We start from the raw sequence: 24,533 nt of genomic DNA on the forward strand, positions 1-24,533 counted from the left end.
GCCGCTTTCGTTACCAAGATCGATCTGCTCAAAGGTTACTGGCAGGTACCTTTGACGGCTCGTGTGAAAGAGATTTCCGTGTTAGTTAGACCTGATCATTTTCTGAATTATACGGTGATGGCTTTCGGTCTTCGAAACGCACCGGCAACTTTTCAGAGACTGGTATATTTGGATGACCTGGTTCTTGACAGCGCATCTTGGCCGGAACATGTAATGCAACTTGAGACATTGTTTGATCGTTTGTCTGGTACCAATCTCACGGTTAATTTGGCAAAATGCGAATTCGGTCGAGCAACAGTGACTTATCTAGGGAAAGTTGTTGGTGGTGGACAAGTTCGACCTGTTGAGTCCAAGGTGGAGGCAATCACTCGTTTCCCCGTGCCCACTACGCGTCGCGAACTTGGACAATTTTTGGGTATGGTGGGATATTATTGAAATTTCTGCAGAAATTTTTCTGTTGTTGCCTCACCCTTAACTGACCTTCTCAGTCCAAAAGTACCATTTAAATGGTCTGAAGACTGTCAGGTGAGTTTTGAGAAAATTAAAGCACTTCTGGTTAATTCCCTTGTTTTATCTGCCCCTATTTTTCCACTTCGTTTTTTCTTGCTGTTGATGCAAGTGACACTGGTGCAGGAGCTATCCTTCTACTATTAGATTTGGCTGGTGTTGAGCATCCTGTTTGTTATTTTTCGCGTAAATTTAACAAGCATCAACGAGGTTATTCCACCATCGAGAAGGAGGCGCTCGCCCTTGTCCTTGCTCTTCAACATTTTGATGTTTATATTGGTTCAGTTTCGTACCTGTTGATCGTCTACACGGATCACAATCCCTTACTTTTCATTAATTGGATGAAAAATAACAATCAACGTCTGATGTGATGGTGTCTGTTTCTACAGACTTTTGAATTAGACATAGGGCACATCCGTGGTAAGGATAACATCATTGCTGACGCTTTATCCCGAATCTGAATAGAATAAATTGTAGTTTACAGTTGAGGTAAGATGTTTTTTTTTTCTTCCCTCTACAATTTATTCACTTAAATGTGAGGGTGTTACGTGGGTCTGCTCGTAGAGCAGTTGTTCCGTGTGTGATGTTTTTTTTTCTTAGCCTTTAGGTGGAGTTGTGAGCGGGGGAATTCTCCTGGATCCTCGAAAGTGGAGTGACATCATCTGGGATTTCTACTATTTAAACCTCGATGGCGGATCTCTCTCTCTGCTTTTGTTCGCTGGGTCTCTCGCTTCACGGCGAGATTGCTCATCACCTCTCCTCTTTCTTTTGCTTATTTTTTTTGGCTACATTAAGTTTTCTGGTTTCTTTTGTAGCCCAACTTTGCTAACTTTTTGTGGTTAGTTCGTTCTTACGTTTATTTTTGCTTTGTCTGTTTTCAGTAGCAGATAGTGGATTTGTTTTCTTTGTTGGTCACGTTTTGTTATTTAGTAAGTTCAGCTAGGGAAGCAGTGGCCCGCAAGACTCACCTGTTTGTTTGTTTTTTTTTCACGGGAGCTAGGTAAGATCTCTCCAGGTGGCCAGGTGTAGCTGTTCTGATATTTTATTTGCCTTTTTTTGTTTGATAAAAACTTGGCGAGTATGTCTACTAAAGATGATATCAAGCGTCTGTGATTTATTATATGTTCGGTCCAGGCCTATTGTGATTTAAATGAGCCAAATTTGGTTCTGGGCCGTAACACTCTCCTACATGCTCTGTTTATGTTTATGCCCTTATATGGTCCTTCCTGTTCCTGTCCGTATGTTCATTTAGTCCAGGTGTTCTCCGTTTAGTTAATATTGTTCCCAGGTGCGTCCCATTAGTTTCTGTGCATTTAAACCCTGTGTTTCCCAGTGTTTGGCGTCTGCTGTTAAATGTCATTTTGTTTGCTTGATGTCTCCAGTGTTCCCTGTGATCCCCAGTGTGCCTTCATTGAAACCTCTTGATTTGCATTACTCCTCGTCTCCTCGCTCCTTCGTTCCGGTGCTCCTTGAGTGAACCGTGACAGAACAGCAGAACTAACAAAAAGTAAGTGGCGCCCCTTCTCCCCATTTTTATTTTTCGTTTTTTGAAAGTTAAGCCCTAGCCCGCAGAGATCTCCTGTTTGTGGAGTATGCGCGGGAGTGGCTTGCTGTGGGTACGGTTCTGGATGACGCGTCACTCAACTCTCTGTTCTGGATCGGGGCCAATTACTATCGCCCCATGGACCTCCCAGACACCACAGGACTGAGCTGGAGGGAAGGGCTCCTCCGATGTCTGGAGAGTGTCCGGCCCCGTTCCAGAACCAGCCCGCCAGCCGCCACTGACCCAAGCCCGCCGACCGCCGCAAGCCCGCCGGCCACCCAAATCACCCCCAACCGTAAGAGTGGGATGAGGAGGAAAAGACTGCTAGCAGCCCTCATCCTCGCCTCTAAAGCGGTTTCTGCCCCAGAGCTCACTCCAGTGTCGGCTCCAGTCCCAGAGCTCGCTCCAGTGTCAGCTCCTGATCCACAGTTAAGCCCAGGGAGGGCTCCTGATCCCCAGTTAAGCCCCGAGAGGACTTCGGAACCTGTTATGCTCTCCAAGTATTTTTTTTCGGGGGGTAGTAGGGCTCCAGCCGTAGAGGCCGGGGTGGGGGCTGGGGCCGCGGTCTCAGAGGCTGCTCCACCATGGTCCCTTGAGCTGCCTGCTCCGCCATGGCCTCCTGAACTGTCTGATCCGCCATGGCCTCCTGAACTGTTTGATCCGCCATGGCCTCCTGAACTGTCTGATGGCTCCCGGAGCTGCCTGCTCTGCCATGGGCTCTCCCCGCTGTGGCTCCCTGGTCGGTATGCTCCGCCATGGCGCCCCAAACTGTCTGATCCTCCATGGCCTCCTGAACTGTCTGATCCGCCATATCCGCCATGGCCTCCTGAACTGTCTGATCCGCCATGGCTCTCCGAGCTGCCTGCCTGCCACGAACTGCCAGTGTCCTGACATTTTATCCTACCCGTCAGATTGTCCTACCAGGGTTTACTGCGCATATTGCATCCTTTTTCTCATGCTGAACAACAATATTTAATTTATCTGCATTACTGTAAGGGTAGGTTTAGGGTTGGAGTAGGTGTAGACTTTAATAAAACACAATCTAATAGGTAGAGTTTTTTTTTATTGTTGGTTTCCTGTAGCTGTATCCCTTCTATCTACAACCGCGAATATAACACATAATTACTGTATTTGCATTACTGTAAGCGTAGGTTTAGGTTTGTGGAAGGTGTAGACGTTAATAAACCATAATTTTACAGGTAGCATTTTTCGTTGTTGAATTGTACTACCCACTGTTTTAATGGGAGGTAGCAAAATCTGACAGGGTAGCACAAATCGGCAGAACACCGGATCCGCCATGGGTTCCAGAACGGGTACCGCTCTGGAGGTCTGCCGTCCCGAGTCTGTCCTTAGGGTCCTCCAGAGTGCCCACCCCCCCTCCTTCCGGGAGGGGGGAGTTATGTCAGACTTTGTTCCGTGTTTTGTGTGTGTTTTCCTCCCCTACGTGCTCTGTTTATGTTTCTACCCTTATTTGGTCCTTCCTGTTCCTGTCCGTATGTTCATTTAGTCCAGGTGTTCCCCGTTTAGTTCGTATTGTTCCGAGGTTTGTCCCATTCGTTTCTGTGCATTTAAACCCTGTGTTTGGCGTCTGCTGTTAAATGTCATTTTGTTTGCTTGATGTTTCCAGTGTTCCATGTGATCCCCAGTGTGCCTTCATTAAAACCTGTTGATTTGCATTACTCCTCGTCTCCTCGCTCCTTCGTTCCCGTGCTCCTTGAGTGAAACCGTGACAATTACGGTTTTATTTAACTTTTTTTATCCCAAGGTGGAAACAGGCTTCTAGAAATTTGCGCTTGAGTACAAATAAAACAAAAAAAAATTAATAAAAGTAAAAATACCCAACAGGAGTAATATGAACATTTAGGCTATTTCTTATGCACTAATAGTTACTTTCTATGCACAAGCAAGTATATTATTTTAACCCTATATGCCTTTTTATATTGTAACATTTAAAAGTATATGTATGTAAAATGTACATGTGTCACAAAAATATGAGTTTTTATCTATTTTTAGTTGTTTTGTACTATTTTAGCCCAATATGCTCCCATTGAGCCCACATCGATGTATTTTCAAAGGGACATTCCAATCTTACTTTTTTTTTCCCACTCTTTTTTTTTTCACTGTAATTTTGACTAAGTTCAGGTTTATTTGTTGTTATCCTAGTGAAACTAGTAAAAACAAAACAAAACAAAACAAACACAATCAAGGGTAGGATAATAGTATGAAAAATGAACAGATAAATGGATGCTTAATTTTACCTAATTTTTCAAGCAAATTACAGAAATGAAAATGTATGCTTAATGGGTAAACATAAACTAGTGTTTGAAAATTAATTTTTACTTTCTGTTATGGTATGTTGTATATTATTTAAAGCCACTTTTTATTCATATGATTTTACTTTATTTTTAATAGTTGTAAATCTATTATTTCAGTATTTCAGGGAATGTATCTTATAAAAAATATGTACATATAAAGGTAAAAAAGGCCTCTGAAAGTCAATTCTGGGGCAAATTTTGCTGCCATATACACACAGAATGCATGTTTGCTCAACACAGGCAAGAAGCTCCATTATCTCCAGTAAAATCCAGGACCCAACCAAACATTTGACGTGAAACCCTTGGCATGTAGAGTTTGAGAGGGGCTTTCTGGAATATTATTGCACAGATTCTCCATCGCGTTCCCCTCCCACTCACTTCACCTCTCACTGCAGGCAATTCAATTACCTCTCATGCAAATTACGGACGCTTTCATTTGGAAAGCCACGCCTGGGTGCCTCATAAGACTTTCTTACTCCCTGATCTCCCTTAATTAGCCCGCTAATGCACCCGTTTGTCATGCTTCTGAGCGCCTGAAAGCAGCATGAAGAATGGAGGCACTTGTGATGGAGGGATGATGACAAGCGACGGAGGAGGAAGAGTGGGGGTGTAGATGGGGAGACGGGCGAAAATAGCTCAGGACCCCAGACAGCAAAGCTGAAAGTGTAGTGAGTGGGAAAATGGCCTTTAACACATGGATCAATAGTGCTATTGTTGAGCATCGAACATCCTCTCTGTGTCGCTGAATGTGTAAATGGGTTTAGACAAAGAGAACAGAGCTCTGAGAACACAATCCAAATGACTTCCACTTCACACACAATGTCCTTTACCAACACATGCAGCCAGCTGCTTTGAGTGGACATTTTACACATTTTCAAAGCGTTGCTATGCAATTGCTAAGGTGTCATGACTGTTTTGAGTATTGTAAGCATGTTGAAATGTTGTTGTGGGGTGTTGTGAGTGGTTCTCAAGGCGTTGCTATGCAGTTGCTAAGGTGTGTGACTGTTTTGAGTATTGCAAGCATGTTGAAATGTGGTTGTGGGGTGTTGTGAGTGGTTCTCAAGGCGTTGCTATGCAGTTGCTAAGGTGTGTGACTGTTTTGAGTATTGCAAGCATGTTGAAATGTGGTTGTGGGGTGTTGCGAGTGGATGTCATGACTCATGGGGTTGCTATGCCGTTGCTAAGGGGTCCTGATTGTTTTGAGTATTGTTAGCATGTTGAAATGTGGTTATGGTGTGTTGTGAGTGGTTGTCACGACATTGCTATGCAGTTGCTAAGGTGTCCTGATTGTTTTGAGTATTGTTAGCACGTTGAAATGTGGTTGTGAGGTGTTGTGAGTGGTTGTCAGGGCTTTGTTATGTGGTTGCTAAGGAATATGACTGTTTTGAGTATTGTTAGCACGTTGAAATGTGGTTGTGCGGTGTTGTGAGTGGTTGTCAGAGCGTTGTTACGTGGTTGCTAAGGAATATGACTGTTTTGAGTATTGTTAGCACGTTGAAATGTGGTTGTGCAGTGTTGTGAGTGGTTGTCAGGGCGTTGTTATGTGGTTGCTAAGGAATATGACTGTTTTGAGTATTGTTAGCAAGTTGAAGTGTGGTTATAGGGTGTTGTGAGTGGTTGTCAGGGCGTTGCTATGCAGTTGCTAAGGTGTCTGACTGTTTTGAGTATTGTTAGCAAGTTGAAATGTGGTTGTGGGGTGTTGTGAGTTGTTGTCAGGGTGTTGCTATGCAGTTGCTAAAGTGTCATGACTGTTTTGAGTATTGTTAGCATGTTGAAATGTGGTTGTGGAGTGTTGTGAGTGGTTTTCAGTTGCTAAGGTGTTATGATTTTTTCCCAGTATTGTTAGCATGTTGAAATGTGGTTGTGGGGTGTTGTGAATGGCTGTCAGGGCATTGCTATGCAGTTGCTAATGTGTTATGACTGTTTTCAGTATTGTTAGCATGTTGCAGAGTGGTTGTGGGGTGTTGTGAGTGGTTGTCAGTGCATTGCTATGCAGTTGCTAAGGTGTCATGACTGTTTTGAGTATTGTTAGCATGTTGAAATGTGGTTGTGGGGTGTTGTGAGTGGTTTTCATTGCTAAGGTGTTAGTATTTGACAGTTTAGTTGTGGACGTGTTGTTGGGTTGATGCTATGCAGTTGCTAAGGTGTTCTGGGTGTTTTTGAGTGTTGTTAGCATGTGCATGTTGTGAGTGGTTATCAGGGCGTTGCTATGCGGTTGCCAAGATATTATGACTGTTTTGGGTCTTGTTGGTTTGTTGCGATGTGGTTGCTGGCATGTGATTGGTTGTCAGGGCGTTGCTATGCAGTTAAGGTGTTCTGACTATTTAGAGTTTTGTCAGAATGTTGCTATACAGTTGCTAAGGTGTCTGACTGTGTTGAGCATTGTTTTCATGTTGAAATGTGGTTGTGGGTGTTGCTATGCAGTTGCCATGGTGTTATGACTGTTTAGAATCTTGTATGTTACAGATTTGTTGTGGATGTGTTGTCAGGTCGATGATATGCAGTAACTAAGGTGTTATTATTGTTTTTGAGTCTTGTTAACATGTTGAAATGTGTCTGTGGTGGGGTATTGTGATTGGTCGTCAGGGTGTTGCTATGCAGATGTTATGGTGTTCCGATTTTTTTTGAGTCTTGTTAACATGTTGCAGTGGGTTTGCTGGCAGGTTATGAGTGGTTGTAAGGGTGTTGCTCTGCAGTTACTGAGATGTTTTGACTTTTGGTTTTTGTTAGCGTGTTGCAGCATGGTTGTAGGGGTTTTGTGAGTGGTTGACAGAGTTTGGTTATGCAGTTACTAAGATGCTCTGGCTATTTTAAATCTTGTTAGCACATTACAATACAGTTGTGGGTTGTTGTCACAGTGTTGAATCTTTTGATCTTGGCTAGCATGTTGTGATACAGTTACAAGCATGTTGTGAATGGCTATCGTGGCGTTGCTATGCCATTGTTAAGTTGGTTGCTAATGCATTCTTAGTGGTTGCTATCACTTTTCTGTGCTGTTTCTATGGTGTATTGTCTGGTTGCTAGGTTGTTTTCTAACTCAAGTTATGTCTCTATAATGTTTAAATCCCTCCAATAAGAGACTAAATTGTTGACCAGGCAACAATGGCTAGTTACTTAGAAAAGCAATAGCACTCTCTGCTTCTCAAGCAGTTATGGCTGTGTTTGTGTGAACACGTACACGGTTCTCAGCAGGCGAAACTAGCAGCACATGCTGTGATTGCAGGAGTCTATGTGTTTCCATGATGGTTTAAAGAGGGATATAATGGCCATGAATAAAATATAACAATTCTGAATTTGGTTTTATTCATTCATGGCCAGCTATGTTCAACTGAACCTCTCTGTTTGTATTCATGACTGTTAGGCAGGAGGAATGAATTGAATTTTCATATGAATGAAACCGCACACCACACCAGCTGTTTTCAAGTGTCATTTAGTTTATTTAGTCCTGCCTCAAAATGTGTTTACAAATGGCGCGCGTGTGTGTGTGTGTACCTACAGTATTTAACTGTATTTTATGCACAGAACTGTATAAGTGAGCTAAATTTGACATAACCTGCTTCATGCATAATTTGTGGGTAGTCTTAGGTTATAGTATTTGTAAATAGCTGTATTTAACAACAATAGATGTCTGTGCAAAGTATTGAAATTACTTTGCATGAACACAATCATTTTAATACACTTTCTAAAAGCAGCTCCCTCTGTCTACTGGTTCAGAAACCCGCTAACACCAAACATCAGTTTCAACCCAGTACACAGTACTGAGTCGATTACTTATAAACTGTAGTCTGTTGCTGATTCCAAGTTGCATTGCAAAAATTGTAGTTAGTAACATAATCCATTACATTACACATTACATTTAATCAGACTACTTTTTGATTACTTTTAGATGACTTTTAATGTAACTTGTTTATCACATTTAATTAAATAGGATAATATTGTACCATATTGATATAAAAATGCAAAGAGAAAGAAAATATATTCCATTTGCTGTTAGTAACAACATGAAGTGCATTAAACGTTATATTACGTCAAGGTTTCCCAAACTGGTGTTTGCCTTTTAATGAGTTTGTAAGACAAAAGTCTTCCAAAGACAGTAAAATACAGTGTCTTGCGAAAGTATTCATACCCCTTCATTTTTTCACATTTGATTTCATTGCTGCCTTATGTTAAACTGCTTTAAATGACTTTTTTCCACATCAATCTACACTCCATACATCATAATGACAAAGCAAAAAAACTGAATTGTCACAACTTTGTAAATTTATTAAAAAATAAAAAAAAACCCGAAATAAGAACATTGCATAAAAATTAAAACACTTAACATTACTTAGTTGAAACACCTTTACAGCCTCGAGTATTTTTGGGTGTGATGCGACAAGCTTTGCTCATCAGCATTTGGCAGTTATCTGTCATTCTTCTCCTCATCTCTTCACCTCTCAAGCTCTGTCAGGTTGGATGGGGGCAGACCCACATTTTCAGGTTTCTCCAGAAAGATTTGATTGGGTTCAAGCTCAGGCTCTGGCTCTGGTTGTCTATAAGCCACTCTTGCTGTGTGCTTAGGGTCATTGTCCTGTTGGTAGGTGAACCTCCTGCCCAGTCTGAGGATCTAAATGCATTAAGGCTATCTCAATATTTTGCTGCACTAAGCGTTTCTTCTACTCTGACGAGTTCCTCAGTCCCTGCCACTGAAAAACAGCCCCTCAGCATGAGGCTGCTACCAGCACACTTTACTTTTGGGATGGTACTCTGCAGGTGATGAGCGGAGCTGGTTTCCTTCAAACATGATGCTTGGAACTGAGGTTCATCAGACCAGAGAATCCTGTTTCTCAGAATCTGAGGGTCCTTTAGGTGCTTTTTTTTGCAAATTCCAAGTGTGTTTTCATGTGTCTTCACTGAGGAGAGGATTGACACCGCCATAAAGACTGGATCGGTGGAGTGTTGCAGCGATGTTTGTCCTTCTGTAGGTTTCTCCTATCTCCACATACGTATGATCATGGAGCTCAACTAGAGTGACCATCATGGTCTTGTTCACCACTCAAACCAAAGCCCTTCTCCATCAATTGCTCAGTTTGGCCAGGAGGCCAGCTCTAGGAAGAGTCCTGGTTGTTTCCAACTTCTTCCATTAAGGATTATGGAGGCTACATGCTTCTGTGAGCCTTCAATGCAGCATAATTTTTTCTAAATTCTTCCCCAGATGTGTGACTTGATGCAATCCTGTCTGAGCTCTACCAACGCTGGCTCTACAGGCAGTTCTTTTGACCTCAGGGCTTGGTTTTTGCTCTGATATGCATTTTCAGCTGTTAGACCTTTTACTAAGACGTGCGCCTTTCCAAATCATACCCATTCAGTTGCATTTGCCACATGTTAACTTCACTCAAAGTGTGGTAACGTTTACAAGCAAAATTAATGCTCCTGAGCTAAATTTCAACTGTCCCAGATAATGAATACTTATGCAATGGAATCATTTTACTTTTTTATCTTTAATAAATTTGCAAAGATGTTAAAAACTATTTTTTGCTTTGCCATTATGGAGTGTAGATTGATGTGGGAAAAATTAATTTAAAGCAGTTTAACATAAGGCAGCAACATAACAAAATGTGATAAAAATGAAGGGGTATGAATACTTTTGCAAGGCATTGCATTTAGGCTAAATAAATCACTGTGATAACGTGATAATAACACAGAGTGATAATTCAAACAAACATGAATGTGTTCGTCAGTAGTTTATTCAATGGTGAGAAAACGCTTCTTAAAACAGAAATAATTTTTGTAAACCCAGTGGTCAAATGCTGTGTCACCTCTCAGTTTTATAATTATAATTACAGCCACCTGACTAGAGACTGATCTGTACCGAATGTATATAAGCAGTATTCTATTTTAGAAAGGAACATCTAAAAGACAAAACGAAGAATTAGGGAGAATCAATAAATTCTGAATAGTTTATTGCTATTTTGTGAATAATATGTACTCATGTAATCTATGAAAAGTAACTGTAATCTGATTACGAGTATTTTAAAATGTAATATAATCGAATTACAAGTAGGCCTACCTGATTGTTGGAATCTGATTACGTAATCCAGATTACATGTAATCAATTACTACCCAGCACCACCAGTACACAACTATATCAACCAAATCATACAGGCAAGCATATTTAGACCACAATCAGGTCCTACAGAGACAATATGATCAGAAATACAGGCTCAGTAATCACGGTTTTAGATTTTGCACTCACTTGTTTTATTCTGTCGCTGATGCTGTGTGCAATACAGTGATTTGAAAAATCAAATTGTAATAGCGCTGTTTGTCCAGCAGAGGAAGCTAGTGCATTATTTGTGTCAATCCACTGTGTAAAGTGCAGCCTACATATTGACTGCGGGATGTAGTTCATGATATCTGCAGCTGCTGTTTCTTCTTTCAACTAACGTTATTGCTAAGTTAATTAGCATTGCTAGTTGACTGCTTGTCATTTATTAAAACTGATATTCAGTATACTAATTGGGACACCATCCATAGACATAAACTGTGAATTATACGACATAATGAGTGCATAATTCCAAATGCCACAGTATATTGATTCCAAAATTCCAGAAATACGGTAAAATCCCAGGTTCTATAACATTTGGACTGTTTTATTCTATGTTCTGTACTATTTGGAGTCTTTAATTTCACATTCTATAATATAATGGACCTATAACTAGGCCTACGTTTTATAACTTTTTGACTAATAATTATACATTCTATACCGCAATGTATTAAATCGATCACATTTTAGAACACTTTCACGCTATAATTCCAAGTTTGGTAGTATTTAGATTCTACTAATTGTGATTGGGTTGAAATACTAACTAGAGTGGTATAAAGCAGTGGTTCCCAACCCTGGTCCTGGAGGCACCCCAACACTGCACATTTTGCATGTCTCCTTTCTCCGACACACCAGTTTCAGGTCTTGGAGTCTCTACTAATGAGCTGATGACCTGAATCAGGTGTGTTTGATTAAGGAGACATGCAAAATGTGCAGTGTTGGGGTGCCTCCAGGAACAGGGTTGGGAACCACTGGTATAAAGCATGGTAACACAAACTGATGTATGAGCTGTATCAGTCTGAAGACGGGAAAGCCTTCAAGGCGAGTGTTTAAACCTGCTTTAGATGTGCAACAAAGGCTTTCAGTTGTATTCGTTTCAGTAGCGTGTACACACATTACTCAAGATTTAGTCAAGATTCATGGAAGGCCGAGCCCATTAAAACCTCTAATCTCTTTCTCATTTGTACAGATGTGCACGGCGTGCTTTTTTCAGTAATAAAGGCCGGGGGAGAGTTTGAACAGAGCGAGCGGGAGGGATCTGCAGAAGTGTCACCCAACCATGAACAGCTCCACAGCTGTGTGTCTGAAGAGCAGAACCAGAGAGGTGTAGCGCTCGCACACATTTAGGAGCCGCTCACAGTTCTGAGCATGAAAATGCTGCACAAATTCTATGGATGAGTAGCGTTTACACAAACAGCATTCAAAAGCCCCACACTGGCTATGATATTTCCTCTGGTATTTCTGCTGCTTATTCTGGCTGAGAACCACTGAGGTATACAGTATTGAGAAGTGTCACAATGTAGTGAGACTTAGCTGTGAATTATGAGAGATATTGAGTCTATAATTCCAAATTCTACAGTATTTTGACTCCATATTTCTAGGTTCTGTAATACTGTATAATAACAGTTTAATTCTTATAAAATGTGCACTATATTATTCCATGTTCAGTAATATTTGGACTCTTTAATTCCACATTCTATAATATAATATAATATAATATAACGTAACGTAACGTAACGTAACGTAACGTAACGTAATGTAATATATAAACACAAGTTGTATAACATTTTGCCTCTATAATTCCACGTTCCACATTGGAGGAAGTCGTGGCCTAATGGTTAGAGAGTCGGACTCATAACCCAAAGGTTGTGGGTTCGAGTCTCGTACCGGCAGGGATTGTAGGTGGGGGAGTGAATGTACAGCGCTCTCTCCCACCTTCAATACCACGACTGAGGTGCCCTTGAGCAAGGCACCGAACCCCCAACTGCTCCCCGGGTGCCGCAGCATAAATGGCTGCCCACTGCTCCGGGTGTGTGTTCACGGTGTGTGTGTGTTCACTGCTGTGTGTGTGCACTTAGGATGGGTTAACCGCAGAGCTCTAATTCCGAGTATGGGTCACCATACTTGGCCACATGTCACTTCACTTCACTTCACTTCACTTCATTCTATATTCAATCTATAATGGCAAGCTCTAAATTTCTGAATCTATAATTCCACCTATTGAATCTATAATTACAAGTTCCATATAATTTTAACTTTATTCTATACTGTAATAGTCTGAATCTATGATATTGAGTTCAGTAACATTTTCACATTGTTATTTACTATTTACTATTTAATTTTAGTTCTATACATTTCCATAAATTCTGTAGTATTTATACTCTATAATTACACATTCTATAATATAATCAACCTAGTTATTTTACAATTTGATTCTATAATTCCAAGTTTTGTAATATTTAGACTCTTTAATTCCAAATTCTACAATATTTTGACTTTGTAATTCCAGGTTCTATAATACTGTGTTAATACTGTGAGTTTCATTCATATAAAATTGGGACTGTATTATTCTATGTTCTGCAATATTTGGACTATTTAATTCCACGTTCTGTAATATAATGAACCTATAACCACAAGTTTTTCGAGTCATTTTGATTTCGATTTGACTAATTTTTGACTCTATAATTCCACCTTCTGTAATATATTGAATCTATGACAAGTTCCATATAATTTTAACTTTATAATTTCACATTTTATACTGTAATAGACAGAATCTAAGATACCGAGTGCAGTAACATTTTACATTGTACTTTACTATTTAATTGACTAATTATTAAAAAAAAAATCATACATTCTGCAATATAATCAACCTAGTTCTATAACAATTTGACTCTATAATTCCACATTCTATATTGAATCTGTAAATACGAGTTTTATAACATTTTCACATTACAATTTCAAGTTTGGTATTTAGACTCTTTAATTCCACATTCTATAATATACTGAATCTATAATTCCAAGTTCTATAATATATTAACTATGTAATTCTACATTCTGTAATATATTTATTCTATAAATATAGTTCCACGTTCTGTAATATTCAGACTCTTTAATTCCACATTCTCTAATATAAGGAACCTAAGTTCTATAACATTTAGAATATAGAATTCTAGTATATGGAATTTAGAGTTGAAATGTCAAATGATCATATAACCTGTAATTGCAGATTCAATATATAATACACAATTACAAGTTCTATAATAATTTGACACTCTTAATTCCATACAGTTGATAATATATTCAATCTATTGTTGCAAGGCATATAATATATATATATATATATTTATTATTTTTTTTTTTTTAATTCCAAGTTCTATACAATTTTTACTCGATTTTGACTCCGAGTTCTATATTGAGCTCTGTAAATCTAGTTTATAGTTCTATAATAAAGTGACTCAATATTTCCAGGTGTTATAATATTTTGACTGTATTTTTTTATTTTCTCAGGTAACACCACGAGACAGATTCATCTTAGCAAAGCAAACCTGAACGCTGTCTGCAGGATACAAACCCTTCCGCAGATGTCAATAACAGTGATGCAGGATGAGAATCACTGGCGATATTACATGACGGCTCATCCTCAGCTGGCAGCAGCGTGGTATAACACGATCCCATCAGCAGAGCAAACAGACAGATGAGGACGACGGTGAGAGGAGAGCAGACTGTAGCCTGCAGCTATTGAAGCCGTCCACATGGGGCCAGGGCTTAGACAGCTAAACTCTCTCTAGGGGTCCTGTGTGCTCACTCATACACATCAGCCACGGAGACAGCGCTGACAGAAGACAAACAGGAAGTGGAGAGCAGAGGGAAATGTGAAAATCCTGTCGAAATCCATAAAGCCAATAGAGAGCTGCTGCGTTTCACTGTAACTTCTTTACTGATCTGAAAACTGTACATTTAAACCAGTGCCATGCTAAGAATCCTGTATAACATGCTCATAACTCATATTTTGATACATACAGTATATATATATATATATATATATGTGATAAACGGTAATATAATAAATCTATAATTACACGTTTTAGAACATTTTGACAATATACACTAAAAAAAATGGGCGTAGAAGCAACTTTCTCAAATTGCTAGTAGATTTGACAAAGAATTACAAAGAAAGCGTAAATCAAATGTCATTTTTTTTTTTTTTAAGTAGAAAGACTTCAAATATTATTAGTTTTTTTTAAGTAACAAAAATATATCTCCAATGATATTTTTTGAAATATAAATGACAAAAAATATTTTTAGTACCACATTCTATCATCTAATAAATGTATAAATATAAGTTCAAAAACATTTTTACACTATAATTCCAATTATAAATAGATGATATTTATTCATATATATATATATATGTAACTTTGATGTTTTTACATTAACATAAATAAAGTATGCACTGATTGTCATGAAAATGTAGCATGCAAAAAAGTAAATAATAATAATAATAACAATAACAACAGTAATAATAATTATAATAATAAACAATCATATAATTATCAATCAATAATAATACTTGTATTATTAACAATCAAAAATAATATAAAATAAAAAAACAATAAACAAATTTAAATTGTTATATAAATAGGCTTCATTTTCTGAATACAAATATAATGTCTTCTGTTCATCGTTTGTTACTGAAGTAAAATATGATCCCAGTCATGTTCTTGATGGGTTTTGTGTAATTCAACCAGTAGCACAATGACATTATTATAACAGCAACATACATAAACCCTCCGACATGAAATTAATATGAGATACACTATATGTGTCATAAAAACATTTACAGTATGAAACAGGAAAACTGACATTTGTCTTTGCTTCGAGATTATTCTGCAGGATATCGTGAAATGCAATTCATGTGATGATATTTACATTTAAATCGAATCATTAAAATGAAAATAAATCGAAATATTGCTTCATATGACTGATGCAACTGACCTATTCTTGACATTTTATACGTAAGACATCAAGGCCACGGGTTTGATTCCCAGGGAAACATGAACACGTTGACTGCACTGTACGTTGCTTTGGATAAAGAGCATATAATGGGAATTGAAAAGGCTCCTTATACTAGCACTAGCACAGATTCACGTTCACAGTAACAACCAAGCAGTCCACAGGAAGACTCCGTTTAGGACGTGACGGTCTGATATGTTGGCAGAGGGTGTGATGGGATGTGTTTGCCCATCAGGAGCCGCTGTGTTTGCATGTGTGCATGCGGTGAAGCTGACGAGATTAAGAGGTGGCTGATCGTTCTCGGGCCCTTCTCACGCTCGCAGCTCAAAGAGACAGAGACGCAGGCGTTGGAGGGGAGGGGAGGGGAAGTGATCTCTGGCTTCCTCGCAGTCTTATCTCCTGATCTTAACATGCCTTATCTCCTAATGAACGCCCATGAGAGGCAGAATCACCTCCTTAAGAGCCACTCGCAGGTTTATGGCTTTAAGGATTAATCTGGAAGATTTAGAGAGATTTGCACTCGAAGACTGAAGAGCATCTCGTCGAGTGATCATATTACCTTCAAAAGCTGTTTCTACATGAACTAATCCTTAAACAATGCTAAACCCAGCATAGACAGGTTGATTCAGACATATAAAGTCATATTTTTTTCTGACTTGAACACCATATACGTACATGTATCTTAGGCTGCAAAAACTCATGCTCACTTGAAATCCCATAAAGCCAATGTGAGCACTGATCAGATAAGGCTTAACTTATTTAAACGCTATATTTAGGATATATTAAACACTTATTCACTAATCTTAAATGTTTTTGATTCGAATAAAGCCCCATGAAGCACATTTTAGGTTACCTGACAGAATATTGTACACTCTTAAAAATAAAGGTGCTTCACGATGCCATAGAAGAACCTTTTTGTCTAAATGGTTCCATAAAGAACCTTTAACACCTGAAGAACCTTTCTGTTTCACAAAAGGTTCTTTGTGGCGAAAGAAGGTTCTTCAGATTATAAAAAGGTAAGAAAGAGATGGTTCTTTAAAGAACCTTTGACTGAATGGTTCTTTGTGGAACCAAAAATGGTTCTTCTATGGCATCGCTTGAAGAACCTTTTGAAGCACCTTTATTTTTAAGAGTGTACCGCATAGTTTCATCTCAGTGACATTATAAAGCAACAAGTAACAAGTGATATCTACATTTTAAATCATCGTTTATTAATCTTTTGTCATGTTTTAAAGAAGTGCACATGCTGACTAACATACTAAAGCACATATAAAGTACTTGATTATCAGTTTAACTGTAGTTTGTTATTTGATATTACATTTAAGGTTAATGCATTTTTAATGCTCTAAATTGCAACTTCATTGTTACAAATGTATAATTCTAAATGTATTTAAATGCATGTATTAAACAAAAATGTTCAATAGAAAGTATATTTTAGTTGATCATAAATGCTTGCCAGTATATTAAACACATTTCAAAGACAACAGAAGTAATTATGAAGAACACTTAAGTGGACTAAAAGCACTTTAAAGATCAACTAATTGCATTTAATATAAATTAAACCATGACACATTTTCATTTAATTGCAACTAACATGTAACTAAGTGTCCAAAAACATTCAGTTCCCAGTCCTTTAAAGTGTATTATTTCCACAAGAAGTGCTGTTTCTTAAAAGTATGCTAAAGTGTACTGGGGGATGTAATCTTAAGCACTTTGATTTTACCTTGTGCTCCAACCATTTCTGTCTCTATAATTAACATTCATAGCACATTTCAGAAAGTGACCCGTCTTCTAGAATAGATAAATATAATTAACCCTGGTTTTCCATATAAGCGGGAACAGATGATTCTTCGTTTGTGCTGCGTGTGATAAAGCAGGCTGTTTTTCAGTGAAGGTCACTCGGCTAATATAAATTAAACCATGACACATTTTCATTTAATTGCAACTAACAAGAAGTGCTGTTTTTTAAAAGTATGCTAAAGTGTACTGGGGGATGTAATCTTAAGCACTTTGATTTTACCTTGTGCTCCAACCATTTCTGTCTCTATAATTAACATTCATAGCACATTTCAGAAAGTGACCCGTCTTCTAGAATAGATAAATATAATTAACCCTGGTTTTCCATATAAGCGGGAACAGATGATTCTTCGTTTGTGCTGCGTGTGATAAAGCAGGCTGTTTTTCAGTGAAGGTCACTCGGCTCTCTGCCAAACAAAGCTCGGCTGATTCGGACACATTTCACAAGAGCTCCAGTGAAATGAGGGAGCGTGAGGTCAAGACGACAGTTACAGTACTGCTCTCTCTGACGCAGGGTTACAAACAATTAACCTGCGCTGACACACACCGCACATGCTGGACTCATAGGAATAATCCTAACCCATTGCAGAAGTTACAATTAATTATGGTGGGATATATATAGGAAGAGAATGGCTCCAGTATGATGTCCTGAGCTGATTTTTTGTTTTTAAACTGGTCTCGAATCTAAAATGACACATTATCTAATTACAAGCAAAAATAAAAGACAGATGACCAACTGTAGAGGAGTTTCAACAACAACAACAAATAAAATCAAAATCAAAATATAGAAAAAAACCTGTGTTGTTTAGGCAGACATTCACTAACCATCCCATAATGATAATGTACCAATAGATCAGATGAAACCTCACTTATTGCACATTCTCTGGTTAGGGGAAAAAAACACAATTTAGACTTCATGAAGTTTTGAAAGTGACTCTTATAGTAAGAAAAATCTAATCTGAGATCTGGTTAACAACTCTTTTTTTTAACACACAGCAATGAGATAAAATTAAAAACAAATACTTTAAACCTGCAGTTGTCAGTGCATTTCTACCTTATTTAACCAATGTATATTTGTTAAAGAATTAATGTATTATGTTGCTTATAGCAATATTAAATAGTATTTTTTTACTAGCCAGTTAATTTAGATGTTACTATTTCATTTCATTATTTAATTTAATTTAATTTAATTTAATTTAATTTAATTTAAAAAAAAAAAAATGTAATTAAATTTTTTTTTTTTTTTTTTTTTTGAGATTCATCTTGACATATGCTACTTAGATTTTTCTCCCTGAGAAAAGTCTAGTAATCTGACATATGTCTCTTCTAGAGTTTCCTAAGAGATCTCAACACTTTGTCAAACTGTGCTCAGATTTGTCATACCACTCATATATAGCTCAGCATGAACTCAGGTTGATTAGGACACTTTTTGCTATTGAAATGACTCCCAGTCAACCTGAATTCACCCCTATAGCCTATATACTTGAGTTACAGTTATTATACAGAACTGAAAGAAAATCAGTTTGAGCTGAGGTACTAAAATTAATAAAATGTAAACTAAAATTAAGATAATCGAAAGCTTTTGTGTTTTTTTTTTTTAAGAAAAATGACAAAAGTACATAAATACACACTCTAAAAAATGCTGGGTTAAATAAAAATAAAATAGGGACAAACCCAGCAATTGGGTTGTTTTGACCCAGCAGTTGGGTTACTACCCAGAAGGTTGGGTTAAACATTTAACCCAACCGCTGGGTCAAAACAGCCCAATTGCTGGGTTTGTCCCTATTTTACCCAGCACTGGGTTGTATTTAACCCAGCATTTTTTAAAGTGTACTAACAATTCAAATAAATTCAAATGAAAACTGAAAATTCTAAATATTCTAAATATTGACAAATACTATAATAATATGTAAATGATATTATTGAATTATTTTTGGCTACAAAATATTTCGAATCATTTATTCCTGTTTAGATCTCTCCTTCCTTTTCCAGCCTGTTTGCGTCATGTTGCAGGATTGGGTTGAGCGGCCAGAAACAGAGCAAGACCAGGGAAAACAGAGGACAGAGAGAGAGAGAGAGAGAGGCCAAAGATGAAGGGACGGCAGAAGAAAGGGGGTAATTACTGGCCCTTTCTTATGGAAATGCTAATGAAGTAGGAGAGAGGCCAGCAGACAATGGGGGCTGCGAGCGGCTCGAGCTCCTCATGTAAACAGCTTCCTGTCATGGAGCCATTTAGCCCTCACTTTTACTGACTAACAAGACATCTCCACGCCAACTACAAAGAGCCGTCTTCATCAAAGACGCCAGCGGAGCTCATCGCACAGCTCTCAGCGCACTGCTCCCAGGATACGCAGCAGAGGACGCCGAGCGTCTCAGGCCCGGATGTGAACACTAAAGACATCAGAGATGAACTTCTGTCTGATATATCAGGGCAGAATCTCTCGGCTGCATCCCTGTAAATCACAGACTCTAAAAATGTCAAGTTTTGTTTGAGTTACTTCAACAAACATGATTATTTTCAACTTTTTTTTTCCTCTTCTAAGCTTAGACATGTAATAAATGATTCTTTTGTGTCTCTGTGTTATTTGAGGTAACTGAATTGCTGTTGACTCCAACATTACTTAGTCATCTTACACACACACACACACACACACACACACACACACACACACACACACACACACACACACGTGAGAAAATGATCAGATCACTCAGCCTCTGATATTCGCAACCCATGACTAATATGTGTGGGCTTAGAAAGATCAACTAAGAACTTATTTTTAAGGAAAACTAACATTTTGTTAAACATTTTGCAGATTTAAATTTTGCAGATTGAAAAATTTCATCTTTCAGCTGAAAAGAAAAGCACAATAATAATTGAATATCTGATCTGACCCTTACAGTTTTCTTTCAACTGCTTAAACACATTTTCAAAACTTTACCTCTTTTATTTTTCAAAACTTGACGCACAGATCCAAGAATCCCACACACAAAATGCAAAAGGCCTCACATCTCTTGCAAAATGAAGCACTGCATTCAAAATATCACAAACACATCTCAAAAGCAAACATTTGCCATAATATTAATTCCTGTTAGATTTTTGTGTGTTGTTGAATTGTGTTGTGTTTTGCAAACATTTTTTATGAAATTAAAAAACCGAGTCAAAGTCTGAGAATTATTGTATGGTTTTGTAGATTTGGTGTGTGCTTCTGCTGTTTGAGTGTCAGCTTTCAGAAATTGTGTGACAAGTAAAGATTTTGTGTGTAAGCAACTGAAAAAAAAAAACTGTAAAAACTCCTTCCACTGATAAACCTGAATAGTTCATTTAGATGTTGCCATAAAAGTACTTTATTCTTTATTTATTTTAGATGAAAGTAACATTATTTGCAGTGTTGTTTTTTTTAATTTTCTCTGTGTTTGTATGTGTGCTGACTGTGGTGCGTGCGTGCATGTGCGTGCGTGCGTGCGTGTGTGTGTGTGTGAGTGTCAATATATATTACAGTTTTTCTCGATTGCTAACACACTATAACTGATTCATTTGGCCCAATTTTCCAAACCATTCATACAGTTCTCGAAACAAAGACACGTTTTTCAAAACGTTTAACACATTTCACCTGTTTGCACACACGTTCCAATTTGCTGTGTGTTTTCTGCAAAACTCTACAGAAAAACGCCATAATTTTGCACAGGTTTAACTATGTTCTCATTCAGAAAACACAAACACACAATATAATTAACTCAAGCATCAAAAAAATGAACTCAAACAGCACACATTTATCCCTGTGTGAACATTAAGCAGCAAAACTGATGGCACACAGATCAGAATCTCAGGATGATATGCACAGGAGCACAAGTGATTATGAGTTTTAGAAAATGAGAACTGAGAGACGACTGTCTAGGGGAGGCAGAGAAGTCTTTTATCAGAAGACTAAGAAGCTGCTGTAACAAATAAGGATAATACCAATACTGTAATGCAAATTGGCAGAGGATGCTGAATGAATGAATGAATGAATGAATGAATGAATTTATTTATTTATGTACAGTAACTGACCGTATATTCCAATGTGTGTTTACTGTATATTCTGTTGTTTGGTTTTTGAACTTTTCTCTTCTAGTGCTTTTCATCTACTGTAAGATCTCTTTACAGTAGTTTGAACTGATCTCACTGGTGTTGTCTAGGCAGTGAAGTAGTCTGTGTATTTGTTAGGTATCATCTGAGGACAAAGTTTGAGTCTGACAAAAGAGAACATGTTTTTGACTAGAATATTTGATTTTGACCTGGAAGTTTGAGGTTTGCGCAAGTTGGTGCGTAGTTTTGAGATTGTGTTTATAGTTGTGAGAAGATGGTGAATTGTTTCATGAATTGTGTGCTAGCAATCGAGAAAAACTGTCATTGAAAGTTCAAAATGTATTTATTTATTTGAAATAGAAATCTTTATAATTATTAGAAAACATTATAAATGCCTTTACTGTCATTTTTTGATTCAGTTTAATGGATCTTTGCTGAATAAAAGTATTAATTTCTTTTCAAATGAATTCTTACTGACCCCAGGCTTTTGATTTAGTAGTTTACATTTTATAGTGTACAGCATATACATGCAATTTCACATATAGTTAATATAATAAAGTAAAGACTACTTTGTTTCCTTTTTGTGCTACTATTTCATTATATGTCACTGTTTATTTTATTTTATTTTTAATATTGTGTATCTGTCCATCATGCTATTATATAATTTTGTCTGATCCAAAATAACTACTTGGCAGTTTCTGTTCATTTTCATTTCTGTTATTATTATTAACAATTGTTTTTGTCGTGTTTAGTAGTTTGTGTTTATTTTATATATGTCTATATAGTTTTTATTTAAACATTTTATTTCAGGTTTTGTTATTCTATTACATCAAGTGAAAAGAAATTAAAATGAGAAATGTTGCCATGGAAACTAAGTTTAAATTTTCTTTTCTTTTTTTATTTTATTGATTTATTTTATGAAAATGGGTTTTTATGGTTTTAGTTTTAGCTTTAATTGAAGTTTATAAATAAATAAAATATAATACAATTATAATAAAAATAATAATTATTATAAATTATTAAATAAAAAATAATAAAATAAAGTTCAAAATACAATTATCTGGTTAGTTTATTTATTTTACAAGTGTATTACAGTCAGTTAGAAACTTGCTAGGTTTGGTTTCAGTAGCACAGTAGTGACTGTATTGTATTGTAAGTGTGTTTTTAGCAGTGCAGTGTGTGTGTGTGTGTGTGTGTGTGTGTGTGTGTGTGCATCAGACTCGCTCCCCCGCTCTCAGTCAGATGTGGATTGAGTCCTGAGATGCGTCTGTCACTGCTGCGTTTCCACTTCAAGTTCAGGAAATCTAAACTTTCCTCTCCTAATCACCCTGGCCTTTGAAAAGGATAAAAAAGGCTGGAGGGACAGTAATTGCTCCCCTCTCCCTTTCTCTCGCCCCCCTCCATGCAATAGACGTCAGGCCTTTTGGATGCTAATGAGCGAGGCAGAGAAGCCTCTGATGAACTTCATCCTGTAGACACAGTGAGGTGAGAGCTGAAGAAACACACAGACAGACAGATAGACAACAGACAAGTCCTAGAGGAACCGCTCTGGAGGATCATCATGGCATCAAATGACACGCTTGTTCAGTTTGACAATAAAAAATATTTGACCAAATCTATGAAGACCCTGAAGACACTTACTCTTGATGACAGTGATTCCAGTCAGATAATGTGCAAAGTTTTTCCTGAAATATTCATTTTCAAGAGTACTCAGACTTTAAAAGCTTTAGATGATTTTCTAAAACTAAAAATATAGCTAATTTTACATTTGAACAGTTACATTTTAACTTGGTGTTGGTGTGGACATACAATTAAAACCAACAGCAAAAATAAAGTAAAATAAAATAAAATAAAAATTTGACACACTACTGTTCAAAAGTATGGAGTCGACAAGTCTGCATTTATGGTGAAATATTATTACAATTTAAAATAACCATTTTCTATTTTATTTTAAAATGTAATTTATTCCTGTGAATTTTCAGCATCATTTCTCCAGTCTTCAGATCCTTCAGAAATCATTCTAATATGCTGATTTGCTGCTCAAGAAACATTTCTGATTATTATCAGTGTTAAAAACTATTGTGATGCTTCATATTTTTGTGGAAACCGTGATACATTTTATTTTGCAGGATTCACAGACGAATGGAAAGTTCAAAAGAACAGCACTAATTTGAATAAGAAATCTTTTGAAACATTATAAATGTATTTACTGTCACTTTAGATCAATTTAATATAATTTTAATATGCCCTTTATTACTTTTTATATAAAACAATGTATTATTGTATATTATTATTATTATTATTATTATTATAGTGTACACTATTTACATACATTCATACAATTTCATACATACATAATATAATACAATATACATCACTTTATTTATTTTTCAATTACTATTTTATTATTTGATGCTATTTTCTCTCTGTTATTTATTCAATTTAAAAGCAAAATGTCTATCAACTCTCTCACACCATCATAATAATTAATAATAAAATGCAATCAAATTATTATTATCACAATGACATTTAAGTTATGTAATGAAGCAAGAATAACTATCACTGAGTAGTTCACTATATTTAGGTAGCAGTTGTCTCAATGTTTAATATTAATACTAAGTGTGTAGGCATGGAAACGTGTGTGATCTCACTGGAGCGTGATCTGGTCTGAGCACACAGAGAGAGTGACAACACACTGATTTACAGCACAATCTGAGCTCAGACACACACACACACACACACACACAACTCATTAGACCCTCTCACTCCTTACAGAAGTTTGCATGCTGATGCTTGTTTCAAACATGCATTTTCATAGATACAGCTCTACGCTGGCAGATTATACACACACACACACACACACACACAGTCGCACATACATGCAATGAAGCTCCTGAGCACATCCAGTCATCTGACTCATGCTGACATTTCATCTGTTATGAAGTATATCCTCTCCATCCGCTCATAAATCGCCATATATTTTCATATTAGACACTTGAGTGTAAAAAATACACTGGAGATGAATATTGTTAGCAATCACAACTGCCAGCACATCTATCTATCTATCTATCTATCTATCTATCTATCTATCTATCTATCTATCTAGATTAACAGTTCATTTTTTGTTGTTGTTTACAATTGGTGTTTGAGCAGTGGGCTGGTAATCGTCCTGTAGGGGGCGACGTCTCAGGTGTCCTCGGGCGG

The 24,533-nt window shown here is 37.2% G+C and overlaps 1 long non-coding RNA gene across 1 annotated transcript; it reads left to right on the forward strand.

Moving 5' to 3' along the window:
- The first annotated feature begins 1,979 nt into the window (after positions 1-1,979).
- On the forward strand, positions 1,980-14,355 carry LOC107700826 (uncharacterized). Its single transcript, XR_001635578.1, has 3 exons — positions 1,980-2,014; positions 11,640-11,774; positions 13,958-14,355. It is a non-coding gene; the product is annotated as an uncharacterized LOC107700826 (long non-coding RNA).
- The last annotated feature ends 10,178 nt before the right edge of the window (positions 14,356-24,533 follow it).

This window comes from Sinocyclocheilus anshuiensis, unplaced genomic scaffold (genome assembly GCF_001515605.1).
Source record: "Sinocyclocheilus anshuiensis isolate Anshui unplaced genomic scaffold, SAMN03320099.WGS_v1.1 scaffold1383, whole genome shotgun sequence".
Lineage (NCBI taxonomy): Eukaryota > Metazoa > Chordata > Actinopteri > Cypriniformes > Cyprinidae > Sinocyclocheilus > Sinocyclocheilus anshuiensis.